Raw genomic sequence first — 18404 nt, 5'->3', positions numbered from 1 at the left:
TGTTCATATAAAGTATAAAATAATTTCTGTCTATAAAGGGAGGGACTACAGAGCATGAAAACCGGCAAAGCTTTGCAAAAGCCGGCTCCCTGTGTTTGACACCAGGCGGGGAAAATCCGCGAAAGTACACCGGCCCAGTGGGGCCCAACTGTGAAAAACTGTGAGTGTGAACTGTCTATGTCTGTCTACTGTCCTCTTGCGTGAAACTCTTGCCAGTGGGGCAAAAAGAGGCCCCAGAAACCTCGCTTGCCCAGACGCCATTTTCAGGGAGGGACTACAGAGCATGAAAACCGGCAAAGCTTTGCAAAAGCCGGCTCCCTGTGTGTGAAACCAGGCGGGGAAAATCCGCGAAAGTACACCGGCCCAGTGGGGCCCAACTGTGAAAAACTGTGAGTTGACCTGTCTATGTCTGTCTACTGTCCTCTTGTGTGAAACTCTTGCGAGTGGGGCAAAAAGAGGCTCCAGCGGAGCACAGACGCTCCGCTTCGCTACGCAGCCATGCACTGTTTCTAAGGAAAGAACTCCATTGCAACAAGAAGGAAAAATCACACTAAGAACGGCGCTATATCACAGAAGCAAACATTTCTCTCCAGACTGTCTTCTCTGTTGCATGCTCGGGCCTAAGATTTGACCCAGTGTGAGACTTCATCCACGGAGGACTCCCCTCCCTTAGAGGCAAGTCAGCCCATCCAGAAAGAGAGGAGCCAGAGGTGTTTGCTGCCTGCATCATATAGACAATGAATACCACCACAACACGTAGAAAAACCCACAATACAAGTGTGACAATGGGGAAACAACACAGGCCAGCATCAGACATAGAGAATGAAGATGACAATTCTGAGGACCAGATAATGACCAACCAACTAATCAACCTCTCAGATAAGGACTGTAGACTAGCAATATGGAAGATGCTCAACGGACTCCAAGAAACCATGGATCGAGTTGAACAGAACACTAATAAGAACCAAGAAAATATGAAGACAGAAATCACAAAACTCCAAACTGAAATAACATGTCAACTAACAGGACTGAAAACGTCAGTAAACGAAGTGAATGACAAAATGGATAAGCTCTGGGACAGGGTATCAGAAGCTGAGAATGGACTTGGTCCTGTGGAAGATGAGATACATAACAATTCCATACAGCAGGAGAGATTGGACAAAAAACTTAAAGCAAATGAGCAGACAATGGAAAAATTAGTCAAAGAATGGGAACAGATGAAAATAGAAGTCTATGATAAGATCAACAGAAACAACTTAAGAATCATTGGAGTCCCAGAGACCCAGGAAGAAAATTTCCAGGAAGAATTAACGGTCAAGAACATCATTAAAGAGAAACTTCCAGAGCTAAAGAATATATGTGATCAAATCCTGCATGCCCGAAGAGTACCAACCAAAAGAGACCCCAGAAAAACCACCCCAAGACACATCCTAGTCACAATGACAAATCCCACAGATAGAGACAGAATTCTGAAAACAGCAAGATCAAAAGGGGAAATCACGTTCAAGCAAGCTTCCCTGAGATTTACAGCAGACCTGTCACCAGAAACACTCAATGCCAGAAAGCAGTGGTGGGATATTGTGACAAGACTGAATGAAATGAATGCTTCACCCAGAATACTATACCCAGCAAAACTCACTTTCCGGTTTGATGGAAGAATACATAGCTTCACAGACAAAAAACAGCTCAGAAACTTCACAGACACAAAACCAGTCTTAAGAGAAAAACTGAAAGACCTAATCTAAGACAAGACTACCCAAAAGACACACCAAATTTTGAAATAAAGATGGCGTTAAATCCCAGGACAATTCTTTCTCTCAACGTCAATGGACTAAATGCACCAGTTAAGAGACACAGAGTGGCTAAATGGATCAAAAAACTCAATCCAACATTCTGCTGCCTACAAGAAACGCACCTGAATAGTCAGAACAAACATAGACTCAAAATAAAAGGCTGGAGAAAAATTACCCAAGCAAACAACGCCCATAAAAAGCTGGAGTGGCCATACTAATATCAGATAATGCAAACTTTATACTCAGGAAGGTTGTAAGGGACAAAGATGGACATTTTATATTAATCAAGGGGTACGTAGAGCAGGAAGAATTCACTCTCCTAAACATATATGCACCGAATGAGGGGCCAGCAAAATATTTAATACAACTGTTGACAAATCTGAAAAATAATATCAACAACAACACAATAAGTGTGGGGGACCTCAACACGGCTTTGTCAACACTGGATAGGTCAACCAGACTGAAACCCAACAAGAATATACTAGACCTGAGGAGAGAAATGGAAGAAAGAGGCCTAGTGGATATATATAGGACACTCCATCCCCAGAAACCTGGATACACATTCTTCTCCAATGTACATGGGACATTCTCCAGGATAGACTACATGCTGGCACATAAAACATACCTCCATAAGATCAAGAGGATAGAAATTTTGCAGACTACCTTTGCTGACCACAAGGCTCTGAAATTTTTTGTGAACTCCAAAGGGACTCAGAAGAAACACTTTAACACCTGGAAGTTAAACAGCCTCATGCTCAATAACCAGTGGGTCTGAGATGAAATCAAGGAGGAAATCAAAAGGTTCCTGGAAACAAATGACAATAAAGACACAAACTATCAGAACTTATGGGACACAGCAAAAGCAGTACTGAGAGGAAAATTTATAGCTTTGCAAGCACACACCAGGAAGGAAGAAGGAGCTTACCTGAGTAGCTTAATGACACAGCTAATAGAACTAGAAAATGCTCAACAAAAGGACCCAAGAATAGGAAGACAGAAGGAAATAACAAAGCTGAGAGCAGAAATCAACGAAGTGGAAACTCAAAAAACAATCCGAAAGATCAACGAAAGCAGAAGTTGGTTCTTTGAAAAAATAAACAAGATTGATAGACCACTGGCAAACCTAACAAAGAAAGAGAGAGAGAGAAACTTGATAACTCGTATCAGGAATGAAAAAGGAGAGATCACGACTGATATGACAGAGATTCAAAGGGTCATCAGAAACTACTTTGAAAAACTCTACGCCACTAAAAATGAGAACCTGGAAGAAATGGATAAATTCTTGGACTCTTATAATCTTCCACGGTTGAAGGAAGAGGATGTAGCATATCTAAACACCCCCATCACCATTGATGAAATTAAAACAGTAATCAAATGTCTGCCGAAAAACAAAAGCCCAGGTCCAGATGGATTCACTAATGAATTCTATCAAACTTTCCAAGAGGAACTACTGCCAATCTTGGCAAGACTCTTTCATGAAATTGAACAAACAGAAACACTTCCAAATAGCTTTTATGAAGCCAACATCACCTTGATACCTAAAACAGACAGAGACGCTACCAAAAAAGAAAATTACAGACCAATATCACTGATAAATGCAGATGCAAAGATCCTCAACAAAATCCTGGCAAATAGGATTCAATGCCTCGTTAAAAAGATCATCCACTACGATCAAGTAGGTTTCATCCCAGGAATGCAAGGCTGGTTTAACAGCCGTAAATCTATCAACATAATACACAACATCAATAACAAGAAAAATAAAAACCACATGATCATATCAATAGATGCAGAGAAAGCATTTGATAAGGTCCAACACCCATTCTTGATCAAAACTCTCAGCAAGATGGGAATGGAGGGAACCTTTATCAATATAGTGAAGGCCATCTACCACAAGCCAGTGGCAAATATTATCCTCAATGGAGAAAAACTGAAAGCCTTCCCTCTAAATTCTGGCACAAGACAAGGCTGTCCTCTCTCACCACTCCTATTCAACATAGCACTGGAAGTACTTGCTATAGCGATTAGGCAAGAAAAGGATATCAAGGGAATCCAGATAGGAAAGGAAGAAGTCAAGCTCTCACTGTTTGCAGATGACATGATACTCTACTTAGAAAATCCTAAAGACTCTATCAAAAAGCTTCTAGAAACAATAGACTCCTATAGCAAGGTGGCAGGCTACAAAATTAACACACAAAAATCAATGGCCTTTCTATACACCAATAGTAATAAGGATGAAATGGACATTAATAAAACAACCCCATTCACAATAGTGCCACACAAACTCAAATATCTTGGAATCAACTTGACTAAATATGTGAAGGACCTATACAAGGAAAACTATAAAACTCTGCTCCAAGAAATAAGAGAGGACACACGGAAATGGAAACGCATACCCTGCTCATGGATTGGCAGGATTAACATCATCAAAATGGCAATACTCCCCAAGGCATTATACAGATTTTATGCGATCCCTCTAAAGATACCCATGACATTCTTCAAAGAAGTGGATCAGACACTTTTGAAATTCATTTGGAACAATAAACACCCTCGAATAGCTAAAGCAATCATTGGGAAAAAGTATATGGGAGGAATTACTTTCCCCAACTTTAAACTGTACTACAAAGCAACAGTTATCAAAACAGCATGGTATTGGAATAAGGATAGGTCCTCAGATCAGTGGAATAGGCTTGAATACTCAGAAAATGTTCCCCAGACATACAACCACCTAATTATTGATAAAGAAGCAGGAAATCCTAAATGGAGCAGGGAAAGCCTCTTCAACAAGTGGTGTTGGCACAATTGGATAGCCACTTGCAAAAAATTGAACTTAGAACCCCAGCTAACATCATGTACGAAGGTAAAATCCAAATGGATTAAAGACCTCGATATCAGCCCCAAAACCATAAGATATATAGAACAGCACATAGGCAAAACACTCCAGGACATTACAGGCATCTTCAAGGAGGAAACTGCACTCTCCAAGCAAGTGAAAGCAGAGATTAACAGATGGGAATATATTAAGCTGAGAAGCTTCTGCACCTCAAAGGAAATAGTGCCCAGGATACAAGAGCCCCCCACTGAGTGGGAGAAACTATTCACCCAATACCCATCAGATAAGGGGCTAATCTCCAAAATATACAAGGCACTGACAGAACTTTACAAGAAAAAAACATCTAACCCCATCAAAAAATGGGGAGAAAAAATGAACAGACACTTTGACAAAGAAGAAATACACATGGCCAAAAGACACATGAAAAAATGTTCCACATCACTAATCATCAGGGAGATGCAAATCAAAACAACGATGAGATACCACCTCACACCCCAGAGAATGGCACACATCACAAAATGAGAATAAACAGTGTTGGCGGGGATGTGGAGAGAAAGGAACTCTTATCCACTGCTGGTGGGAATGCCGTCTAGTTCAACCTTTATGGAAAGCGATATGGAGATTCCTCCAAAAACTGGAAATCGAGCTCCCATACGATCCAGCTATACCACTCCTAGGAATATACCCTAGGAACACAAAAATACAATACAAAAACCCCTTCCTTACACCTATATTCATTGCAGCACTATTTACCATAGCAAGACTCTGGAAACAACCAAGATGCCCTTCAACAGACGAATGGCTAAAGAAACTGTGGTACATATACACAATGGAATATTATGCAGCTGTCAGGAGAGATGAAGTCATGAAATTTTCCTATACATGGATGTACAAGGAATCTATTATGCTGAGTGAAATAAGTCAGAGAGAGAGAGAAAAACGCAGAATGGTCTCACTCATCTATGGGTTTTAAGAAAAATGAAAGACACCCTTGTAATCATAATTTTCAGACACAAAAGAGAAAAGAGCTGGAAGTTCCAGCTCACCTCAGGAAGCTCACCACAAAGAGTGATGAGTTTAGTTAGGGAAATAACTACATTTTGAACTGTCCTAATAATGAGAATGTATGAGGAAAATGGAGAGCCTGTCTAGAGTACAGGCGGGGGTCGGGTGGGGCGAAGGGAGACTTGGGACATTGGTGATGGGAATGTTGCACTGGTGATGGGTGGTGTTCTTTACATGACTGAAACCCAAACACAATCATGTATGCAATTAAGGTGTTTAAATAAATTTAAAAAAATTTCTGTCTATAAAATCATCAAAATGTCTATAAAATCATTACCTATTCACTTTAGCTTTTCTCACTATCTAAAGGATCCCACCTTCTATGCAATCATTCTAATATATATATATATATATATATATATATATCAATGCATATTCTATGTTAAGACAATGTGCTTCAGACATTCAGACACATTCAGACAATGTGCTAGAGAAGAATCAATCATGGCTCCTACATTGATTGAGCTTAACTGTGTAAGAAAATGTGCCTGTCCAGCTAGGATGCTGGGGGGAACCTGCAAATATTGATGAAGGGAAGCCAATACTGTGCTATTATCGGCAATAGATTAGTTTACATCTAAAATCAACTGTCAATAATTTCACAAATCACTGTTCTTTAATATTTTTAAGTCGGGTAGAATGAAAGATAGAATAAAATAACACATTTGGCAAATAGTAATCCTTTCCACAATGCTTATGCAAATAAAATATTATTAAGTATAAGAAAGATCTCCATGTCTTAGTGGTGTATGAAAAAGTTATGAATAAAATTATGGTACATAGAAGTTTATCAGCCAACAAGCTGCCAAATAATCCCTGGTACACAGATCTCCAGGCTGAAAACTCTGAGGTCTTCATGAATGGCAGTGGGAAGATTACTCTCTTTCAAGAAGCCCCCACCTATGCTTGACATTTCTTCGATAAATAAATAGGCCACTCCACACATACAGCCACAACACCCCCAAATTTCACAGTTTTGGCAACCAAATAAGAGCACAGCAAATTTGATGGAAAAGCTGGTTAGAATACTACTAAGCTTAAGATGAGTGAAGACAATGACGCAGAAGGATAAACCAGCACTAACCAACTTAGTAGATCATAAGAAAATGACTTCAGTAAATCATTGTGAAATATAAGATTTATCACAAATCAAATATTACTGAATTATTTTCTGATAATTCCATTTTTAATTTTGTTGTCACAGGAAATATGAAGCCAATTTGTGTCTGCTGAGGCACAATGAATACATACCTATATAGTATACCTCTGCAAATATGACACAAATATGGTAACACTCTGATATACATGTCCCCGCCCCCACAGTCACAGTGATTAAAACCTGGAATGCTACATAAAAACACCATAATTTATCTCTAAGTACACAAGACTGACTACAACAACTACAACTAAGCAGAATTTTTCCTGGGACCACAAAGAAAGATTTTATCCTAGGCTTCAGAAGACTGACTTTAACACCCACTACTGAGAAGAAGTTCTCTGTAAAGAGAGACAGTGGGGTTGGACAACCAACATACCAACATGCCTGGAGCCTGTAGTCAGTATTTTGACAGTGTGCTTCATAGATGGAGACACCCTGTATCTCTTACTAATTCAACAGAATTTCCTTTTTAATTTCCCCAATGTTTGATGTGCCTATGCAATTAGAAAAAATCTACCCCCATCTTGTTTTTCCTTTTTTTTTTTAATTTTACTTATAATCTAGATAGAAGTTCCCACCTTTATTATATAACTTGAGTCATTTTTGACCTGTTTCATATTTCTATGTCTTCTTAAAAATTGAGAAAAGAAAAAGTGGATAGGGCCCAAGGGCCAAGTGGTCTCAGGAGCATTAAGTGGAAGAGGGAGAGAGAGAGAGAGAGAGAGAGAGAGAGAGAGAGAGAGAGAGAGAGAGAGAGAGAGAGAGAGAGAGAGAGAAGAGAACAGATCTAAGTACCCAAGCCAAAGTAAACAACAATAGAATCAAGAGATCCAAACTACAACAAGCTAAACACAAAATGGACCTGTTATAAGGGTAGTCCTGAGAAATAGAGGTGAAGATATGGGGTGCATTCAGGGAACTATGGTGGAAGGAGGTTAACATTGATGGTGGGAATGGCCCTAATTCACTGTCATGTAATGCCTGAAATACAACTGTGAAAGTTTTTAATTCACAATCCTCTCAAAAAAACTTCAATATTTTAGTTATTGGGATAGAGATGAGAGTCTTTTATTTTATAATTCCTTCTGGCAGATATGGAAGTGTACTGCCCAGTTACTATTCAAAGTGGAATTTGTTTCTTAGCTTCTACTAAGTTTTGTTAGCACGGACCCTCCCTCCCACAACCCTATTGTTTTCTTCTAGAATTGACTCATTTATAAAATGGTGACTTAGTGAAGGAAATAGATGACCTACATTTGTGGCAAAAAGCCCTAGATTTGTTAAGATAAGATAAAAAGCATTTTATTCAACATTTTATTTATTTAATTTTGAATATTTTATAACTACACTCATGAGCTCTACTTTTATTCTTGCATAAGAACCCATACATGTTAGATTGGTTTGTTAGCTAGATAGATAGTAGATAGATCATGATGATGAAGAAGATAGATAGATAGATAGATAGATAGATAGATAGATAGATAGATAGATAGATAGATAGATAGATAGATAGATAGATGATAAAGAAGAACAAAATACATTATAGGTCAGTCTCTTAAATACTTATAAAATACATTTATAATTGCACATTAATAAAATGTCCCTAGGAAATACTGCTGGACTCTGACAACATTTCATAAAACACAGTAGTGGAACATATTAAAAAATGTTATCTTGGGCTGGAGGTAGTGTGTTTGCCTTGCATACAGAAGGACAGTGGTTTGAATCCTGGCATTCCATATGATCCCCTGAGCCTGCCAGGAGCAATTTCTGAGCATTGAGCTAGGAGTAACCCCTGAGTGCTGCCAGGTGTGACCCAAACCCCCCACTTCAAAAAAATGTTATCTTTAAAAAAATTATTCTAAGAGCCATTAGAAGTTCTTGTTTTAGAGATCTTGTTTTTTGTACAAAACCTAAGCCAAAGTCTGAGCTACAGTCTTTCTTATTGGTCCCAGTAAAAGTTCTATTTAATCGAGATTGTCAAAGTCAAGTCTTCTGTAATTAATGATCTTGGTTTTGAAAAGATCAAAGGATGGAGTGTCTTCTTATTTCATCTTAACGTTAGGTGATGAGGTAGGGCAACCTGCTCTTAGATCAAGTTGTTGCTATTTCCTCATCATCAGGGTGTTGAATCAACCTGGCACAAATTAGTGCCAGAGTGGTATTAGGGACTCCCCAGTAGGGAGTTTGATTCCTGGTGTTGTTGCAGGGAACTGTGTTGATTCTATAGTTAGGATCTAGAGTTTGGGCTTGGGCAGTTGCTGTCCAATCACATGGATTCTAAGTCTAGTCCCTATGACAAATGTTCAGGGTGGGAGGTGCCCTGTCTTACAAAATTTAAGATTTCCCCTTTTTTAGTATGCCTATGCAAAAGGGAATAGTGCCATATTATATTGCTGGTGCATTTGGGGTTAAGAATGACAGGATCTACAATCTCTGTGCCCTGATTTTGATCTGTGCTTTTATCCCCAGCAAGACTTTTTCTTCTAGAATTTTGTTCCAAGCAGAACCAAAACAAGCAAAATTAAAAAAATATGTATATGTATATATAATATATATAAGTAAGTAAATAAGTTAAAAAGGGATGAAGGAAGCTACCTTTACCTTTGGAAACACTAAGAGATACTAAACGTTTCAAAGGTCTGATTTTGACAACTGCGACTGAGCAGAACTTCTAGAACCATAAAGAAAGACTATATCCTAGATTTTGTCCTATGATCTTTGTAAATACCAAGTTCTCTAATTACAGAGGACTGATTTTGTCTACCACAAACTGAGTAGAACATTTCCTGGCACCATAAAAGACCTTGAGGCTTACTAATGAGCATGTCCAGAGTCTGTAATTGCTCTCATGAAAGTATGCTTCAAGGGTGGAGAAACCGTGTATCTCTTAGGCCAAGGAAATCCCTTCCTAATTTCCCTAATACTTACTGTGCCTGTGCAAAAACAAACAAACTAATAAAACCTTGTTACACCATCTCTCCTTTTTTTCTTTCTTGCTATTGTTGTTTAGTTATTGTTTATTGTTGCTGTTGTTTTTGTCATTGCTTTTGTTTTGATTTGTTTTTTTCTTTTCCCTTTCTTCTTTTCAATTGATATTGATAGCTCCTAGACAGACTCCTCCCAGTTTTCTTTTTGTTTTCTTTCTTTTATTTCTTTCTCTTTTCCCAACAAAACCAAAGATCTTTAATCATCTTATTCTACTCTATAAATTGAGAGGGGAAAAAAGTGGATGGTACCAGGAGCAGTCACATGAATACTGAGTGGAAATAAAGAATGATCAGACCGAAAAACCAAACCAAAGACAATGACACCAGAATCAAGATACCAAATCTACAACAAGTTATATACAAAGGGGACATGTTACACTAGCAGTCCAAGGGGCAAAAGGAGAAGGTATGGGATGCATGCTGGGAACAGGGATTGTGCAAGGATAACACTGGTGATGGAAATGGCCTTAATTCACTGTAACTATGCACCTTAAATATAACTATAATGTAATAACTATATGTAATTCACATTGGTCACAAAAATTTAAAAAATGAAGTTCTATTTGTTTTATTATTAAATTTTTGTCTGCAAGATTTGTTGAATTGCATCAGAAATCAAAAAAAAGGAAGAATATATGAGGCAATCTCAGGAAGAAAAATTCAAATAAATTAATGAGCAGTAAATCAATTAGTTGCTCTTATGTTTCTCTTAACATGGTTTTCAGAAAAACACTTTACCATAGCTTTTGTTGGATTTGATTTTAGAAAAATGGAGCAGATTTTTTTTTGTCCCCTTATAAAGCCATTTCTGAGCAAATTAACTTCAACTTCTTTCTTTTTTCCTAGAGAACCAAAATATAGAAGTGATAAAAGTTCTAATTATGACCATGATTTTTTGCTATCTTGTAGTTCTTTTGCGTTTTGTAAGATGATATAAAGTAGTTTCTCCCTTTACCGGAATATGCTCTTCTATAAGTGATTTCTCCAGTGTTATTGAGGTTGGATATAGAACTAAGCTCATCTGACCCCTTTTCCTTTGGAGCAAACAGTTGGACCATTGATAGTCAAAGCACTCATGAGGAAGTGCCTGTCTCCCTGTTTTGTTCTCTCAACAGAGGCTGTCTTGCATCAGGCTGAGTTCTTCGGACATTTTGTGACTTCAGAGGAACCTTCAACTTTGAGACACAACCACAGGATTCAAAGTCCTACTGGCTAAATGGCTCAACTGTTCCAGCTGCAGAATTACTCTTTCCTGGGGAGCTGATGTTTCAGAAGGTCATTATTCCCAAAGCTCATGGTGTACTAGACCTTAATATCTACCATGGTTTGCTGCTAACCTAGTGCCCTCCCTTTACTTTCTTTCTATTTATGAGAATACCCAAAAGAATAAGAATTAAAACTAAAAGTATGTGGATAAGTTTCTAGACACTAAATATGGTGTCTGTTCTTTCTCATACTCAGCAGCACTTCAAATTCATCATAGAGCATATTAGGGGTTTTTGTGTAATTAATTTCCAATTGTATTATAAAGTGTTCAAGGATGGCTAGCTTGATTTGCATATATTTCAAGAAAACATTGTCATTTTATTGTTTTCTTCTTTTTCTCTTTCTTGCTAATTTAGAATTCTTTATTAAATATGTATACATGTTTACTTCTTGGATTTAATTCATCATTTTTGTCCATGCATGGAATTGCATAGTTATAAAACCCTGAAGCCTTTCACAACCCCATGCATATCCCATGTCTTCTTTATCCACAGTATGATATCAACAGAAGGCATTTGAGACACCTGTCCCATTCATAGCATTTTTCTTTTCTTTTCTTTCTTAAATATGGAATGCCTCATGAATTTGCATGTCATCCTTGCTCAGAGGCCATGCTAATCTTCTCTGTATCATTCCAATTTTAGTATATGTGCTGCTGAAGCAAGCACCCATCCATAGCATTTTCTTTGCTAAGTCATAAAGATTAATATATAGAGAAAGATACAGATGCTTATTAGTTCAAATGCTGCGTGGCAGGAGATATGATCCCCTAAGCTCCAACAAGAGTGATCCCTAAGGACAAAGCAAGCAGTAAACCCAGAATACTGCCGGGTGTGGCCCCAAAACCAACATAAATAATGAACAAACAAGTAAACAAATGAAGAGAATCTTGCTCAGTGCCTCTGCAGAGAAGGGTTATAAATTAACCCAGAAACCATCTAAGTGTCTACTGTGAAATAAGGAGTAGCAGAGCAGACAAGGAGTATGAGTCTAGAAAGAGGGCCAAGTGAAGCAGAAACCACTCAGGCACAGTCTTTGACCTGGGGAAAGAAATCTTGGGCTAAAAATCTCCATGCTGATCTTGAAAACTCGACCCTCACAAAACCCTATTGGAATATAAGTATGAGGCCAGGCAAAGTGCCCTATACTAACACACATCTTTGGTCCCCCACAAGCCTGTCAGGGACTTCAAATTTTTCTGTTGGGAAGTTTCACCATTCTGACATGAGGGTGAAGCAGCAGTGGGTTGAGTAACATCTACTACCTTAGGAAAAACAAAAGCTTCCTCCTCCCAACAGCCTTTGCCTCGTTGCAGAATACATCTAGAGGAAGAAAAGAAACTCTCAGGAGACTAAGGAAATCAAGTTACCTTGTGCACTGTGACAATGAGTACCCACTTGTTGCCCAAACTTATAAAGCATTTACCTGATCTGGTATCAGTAAAGGTGAATTGTGAGAAGCAATACTGGTCTGTGGATTCTTACAGGGAGAGTGGACACAGTCAACTTGAGAAGTAGCATTGTATTAATGTTTTTGTAAATTATGATAACAAAATTGAAAAAAAAAAAAGGCAGGAGCCAGAGAGATAGCACAGCAGTAAGGCGTTTGCCTTGCATGCAGAGGATGGTGGTTCGAATCCCAGCATTTCATATGGTCCCCCGAGCCTGCCAATTGCGATTTCTGAGCATAGAGCCAGGAGTAACCCCTGAGCGCTGCCTGGTATCACCCAGAAACAAACAAAGAAAAAAAGAAAAGAAAAAGGCAAAGAAACTTAGGGATGATCTGAAATTGAGGAGGAAACAAAATCATTTTTTATTTTGTTTTTTGTTTGTTTTTATTTATTTAATTATTTTATTCTTTATTGTTTATTTTATTCTGGCACTGCCAGAGTGGTCTTTATACTACAAGGCCCCCCAAAAAAGCTTCATCCAATTCTAACATTAAACTAAATGACCAGTTGGCTGAAAATCATCTGCGTGGTCCCCAAATGCGTTGAACACTGTTTGGAACCTTTCCCCATGCCACAAAAAATTGCTGAATAGTGATTCTAAATGTTCTCAGATAGGTAGCACAAGAGTATTACTAAGTGTATAGGTTTCCTCTTCAAAGTTAACTTTATTTCTCCACTATTCTGTGTAGTATTCACTATTTAGCTGCTGCCAAACATCAATTGCTTCTTTTATAACCCCCAAATATTCAGTCTTACTTTCTTTTCCCCTAAGATCATCATAGGACTCTCTTATTTGAGAGTTCATACATTGTTTTTTAACTCAAATAAATGTTCTCATTTGTAGCAGAATTGTGGAGCGAAAAATTGTACACCTAGAAATAAGTTATCTTATTTTTTGGGGGGGGGGATTCTGATACTCCCACACACAATGATCTAATCTCTGAAAACTTAGTCACCCTCTTGCAACATTCCACCATGATTTAAAAGTCCCAGAACATTGAACCTGATCACGCTCAACATCCAGGGAACTTTGAAAACTAAACCTAATTCTCTTTAAATCTCTTTTTCTTAGTGGTCTGTCACCTAATGATCAAATTCTCTATTATTTTATCCCTTCCTAAAACCTTTGCAGTACTTATTCTTTTTTATTTTTTGAAGTCTGCTTGGCTTTCTCAGCATTTTAAAACAAATTTGCCTGTGTGCACTTCTGAATTATGCTTATATTTTAAACACAAAATTTGAACCATCCTACAAATATGCCCTTGGGGTATTTTCTGCTATTTTTACATGCACTTCAACACTCAGAGAATAATTTAACCAACTGTATAAAGCTTACTTTTGTATTTCATGGATAATTTAAGATAGGAAAAGTTTGGATTCTAAATGATCTCCATACAAAGTAAGATATCAATATACATATATATGAGATGTTTCTTCCCCCACTTTAAGTAGTACGGGGCTTTCTACACTGCCTGAGGCCAAGGCAACCTCATGGCTTTTCATGTTTTCTCCATTTTTTTTTTTTTTTGTGGTTTTTGGGTCACACCCGGCAGTGCTCAGGGGTTACTCCTGGCTTCATGCTCAGAAATTGCTCCTGGCAGGCACGAGGGACCATATGGGACGCCGGGATTTGAACCGATGACCTTCTGCATGAAAGGCAAATGCCTTACCTCCATGCTATCTCTCCGGCCCCATGTTTTCTCCATTTATACCAATTCTGCTTCCTAGTGCCTGACCAAACTTGTGCTTCAATTATAAGCATATTTAACTTTCCTTCATGGAAAAATTTCCTTATTTTCATTATAAAGAAATTGGCATCTATCTCCCAAATCTTTTCCTGGAAAACTATATGGAATATTTTTTAAATCCATGTTGTTTAGGAATCTTTTTGCAATAATTCTAGTGTTTCCCAAAGAAATATTACTATCATAGAAACCAGATCTTGCCCCAGCCCACATTCTCAGTATATAAAAGATTTTAGACAACATAGATTTGATATTTACTCCAAATACTTAGCTGGCCAGCCTCTATGAATATCTGGTCTTCACCTTTATTATTTTAAAATTCTTAAATTGCAGTTTAGGTAGCTTAATTAAAGTAAATTAACTTTCATATCTTCATAAAGTTACTGCCCCTTCACCACCAGAGTGCCTCAGACCTTCCATCTCCAGTTCAGCTCTTCCTTCATTCCCTTCCAAACATCCCACCCTCACTACTACTTTCAGTTTTTCAAAGGTTAGGGGTTTCATCCTAACTCCTCTAATAAGTTGGTAAAGTTGAAAACAATTCTACGTTATCTACAGGATACCCATTGGGTCATTTAAAAAGAAAATGAGTATGTAAGGGGTATATTAATATTCTACAGGAAGAGTTATCTGAAACACTTTGTCTAAGAACTGGTAAATTTCCTCATATTCTCCAATCTTATGAAAAGGAAAATCATTCTTAGACTTTTCCTCTGAGAATAGCCAGGATACAACCTAGGAACTTAACAAAATATTCCTTCCAGCTGAATAAAAATGATGAGAAATCAAAGTGTAACTTTAAATAATGTCATAGTATTTTACTTTTATTTGTCAGGGTATGTTACTTTGGTTTCGAAAATCATGAACTTAATATATTTTTAAAATCAACCTTTAGCAATGACCGTTAGAGTAGTCAACTTTTGTTCCACAGCTCCTGACTTTGAAAGTATTGTTGACAACTTTTTATCCAGGGGTCTCTCAATGCTCCTACATTAAGGCTATGGGTATTATATTATTTTTCTGATATCTTCAGCCATTCTGGCACCTTACAGCTACATATTTCTATCTGTCCCTGATTTAGACAATTTTCCATATTCATTTTTTAACATCTAATGAGCCAAAGTGAGAGTACAGCAGATAGAGCATTTGCCTTGTATGTGGTCAACCTGGATTTAGTCCCTGCCACCCCATATGGTGCCTGAGAACTGCCAGGAATGATCTCTGAGTGCAGAACCAGAAATAACTCCTGAGCATTTCTGAACATAGCCCCAAGTAAAAGAAAATTAACATCTGATAAAAGATAGTATGAACAGTAGGAAATAATGCTACGAGGATTTTTGCACTAATGGGATGGAATTTAAAAATAAAAATAGAAAATATTTTTGGCCAAATATTTTGTATTATTTTATGAATGAGTCTCATAATTGAAGACTGTATGTTAGGGAAGGAGAATATATGTTCCTTCAGAGCTTCCTTCAAGTCCACCAACAGCAGGTAGCAATTGGTTACAGATTAGTTTCAGATAATCTCAGATAGTTTTAGAAGTTTTAGAAATGAGATCTCCAAGTGTGTGTTCCTTTTCTGCTGATGGCCACTCAAAAAAAATAGTAGATTCTCATTTTCAGATTAAATAGGGAAACTCATTGTCACTAGCTGTTTCCCCCACTCTTTTCCAGTTTAGGTGTTTAGCATAAAAATAGATGCCAGTAATTAAAATTAACTAGAACTGATCAATTGATTACAATACCCTGTGCAATTTCCAAAGTCAAGTTCCAATTTCTTAAGCCTGAATCATCCACATGGTCTCAGCAGATACAGGCCTACAGGAAAGACACTCCCTAGGAATGATGATGTGTTAGTCATTCATGTGAAAAGTATAGAGCTGCTTCTCAATCACCAGCCCAGGTAGGGGTGAAATGTCCTAGATGGAGACATTTTTCCTGTGCTCTCTGTGGCATCTTGCTACTGGCCATCTGTCTTTCCTTGCATAGACTACTTCCCATTGAACTTCCTCTTCCCCAAAAACTCAGGCATAGTATGAGCACTGGGATTCTTCCAGCTTCACCATGATTTGTCCTTAATCCCATAAGGCTAAGAATACAGAAGCATATCTCTTTGTACACATATGCAGAAAGAACACTTTGAGCTAAGTCTTTTCCTTGCAAAATGAAGTTCAATGTTTATATTTTTCCAAAATGATATTTTTCTCCTCATTCAAATCTATTCTTTCTTATTACAAAGTCAGCATATACTTAATGAAAGAAAGACAAAATACAGAGAAGCAAGAAGAAAAGATTCCTTTATGTCAGTTTTTCCCTATCTGTGATGTTTAGTTATAGATTCTATATTTTCTTTGTAGCAGTTTTTAAGTTGATAATACATTTACTTGATAATCTTTTTATATCACTTGAAAACACAACTTAAATGACTGCAATTGCTATCTCATACAATTGTGCCATGAATCAATTTCCCAATTTAGATTTTTTTGCTTTTATTGCTTTTTTGTGTGCTTTATTGTCATCTCTTCTATGATCTATCTAGTTGTGCTCCATAATATTAATGCAGAAGTAAAATGCTCTTTAGTCAATTGTGGCAATTTTTCCAATGGCCACAGATTTTTTTTTTGAATTTTCCAACTCAGAGGAAAAATACAATGCCATGTCTCTTAGAACTAAGCTGAATTTATGACACATTTAAAATTGATAACAAGGCAGAAATGATGTCAAGTGCATTCTATTGGCAATGAAGAGTTCAGTCTTAACAGACTTTCCCAGAGAATGCTGGGTTTTTTTTTCTTATTTGGGGGAATATGTCTCATGAACTCCAGTGGCTATCTGAACCAGAGTATTAAATTTTATATGCATATTTATGATACATATTATGCAAATATTGTGGTTATTCTTCTGCATACCTATGATAAAAGTTGAATGTTTAATTAGAGATAATAATTATAATGCTAACTAGTAATAAAACAGTATTTATAATGACATTCTGCAATGAAATTTGTGATCTTTCTCTTCCTCTTTCTCTATTTCATAAAATATCTTATTTCATGCCATATTTTCAGTTAATTATAAATAACTGAAACAAGGAAACATGAATTTCCAGTTAAGCATACACTTTTTTTTAATAAAATCTTTAGCACCATAATTACAAGCATGATTGTAGTTGGGTTTCTGTCATAAGCAGAACACCCCCCCCCTTCACTAGTGCAACATTTCCATCATCCATGATCCCAATCTACCTTCTTCCCTTCTTCTCCCTGTATCCAATACAGCCATTCTACTTCTCTCATTCGTTAACATTGTCAAAGCATACACTTTCTTAGAACCCAAATCCCAAGAGGTGAGGAAGCACATGCTTTGAGGAGAAGCTGAATCCTGGTTTTCTTATTGACAATCTGACTTGGAAGCCAAATATTAGACATATTTTATTAAGCACATCATAACAAATGGTATACTCAACTCTAGCTGTTCAACTCTTCGATGTTAGTTACTCCAGCCAATGAATTCTTCCCAACTAATTCCTCAGCCATCATGGACTGAAGAAGCCTCCCCCCCTACCCACCATGTTTGTCTTTATAGCTCACAGTTACAATGTTGCAAGTCAGCCTTTAATGGATCTGGATGATGGTGGAATGGAGGATAAGGTCTTTCTCCTCTAGTTCAGACCACACGTCTGCCACCCTGTTCAGCCGACAGTTCTGAGGTGATAGTGGCGGGTAGAAAACTCACAGGCAGTCAGGCTTCAGGAGATATCAGCATTATTCGGTGGATAAAGCTGAAGCAAAAGTCCCTGCATCAGCCCCAGAAAAAGCCCCAGCCTTCCACAGACCCTTGCTTTTATACACAAGAATCAGGTGCCACCCTAGGATGGGAGGAGAATGCCAGGACACAATTATTGATTAGGGTAGGACCTGTAACATAATAATCTTATGGAAATGTTTTCATATATAACAGTACAATTTCCTCATCTCTAAACTAGGAAGACTTTCCTCACAAAGATACTCTGAAGACTGAAAGATATAATAGATGTCTTTCATTCAGCATCTTCCTGCCAGAATATTAGCGTAGCCAACTCCCACTATTATAATTGCTATTTCTATT

The 18404-nt window shown here is 37.6% G+C and overlaps 1 non-coding gene across 1 annotated transcript; it reads right to left on the bottom strand.

The window, feature by feature from the left end:
- Positions 1-11664: 11664 nt before the first annotated feature.
- On the bottom strand, positions 11665-11771 carry LOC126013053 (U6 spliceosomal RNA). Its single transcript, XR_007497389.1, has one exon. It is a non-coding gene; the product is annotated as a U6 spliceosomal RNA (small nuclear RNA).
- Positions 11772-18404: the final 6633 nt, after the last annotated feature.

The sequence above is a fragment of the Suncus etruscus genome, chromosome 6 (genome assembly GCF_024139225.1).
Source record: "Suncus etruscus isolate mSunEtr1 chromosome 6, mSunEtr1.pri.cur, whole genome shotgun sequence".
In the NCBI taxonomy this organism is placed as follows: Eukaryota; Metazoa; Chordata; class Mammalia; order Eulipotyphla; family Soricidae; genus Suncus; species Suncus etruscus.
This window is presented reverse-complemented; position numbering and strand designations above follow the sequence as displayed.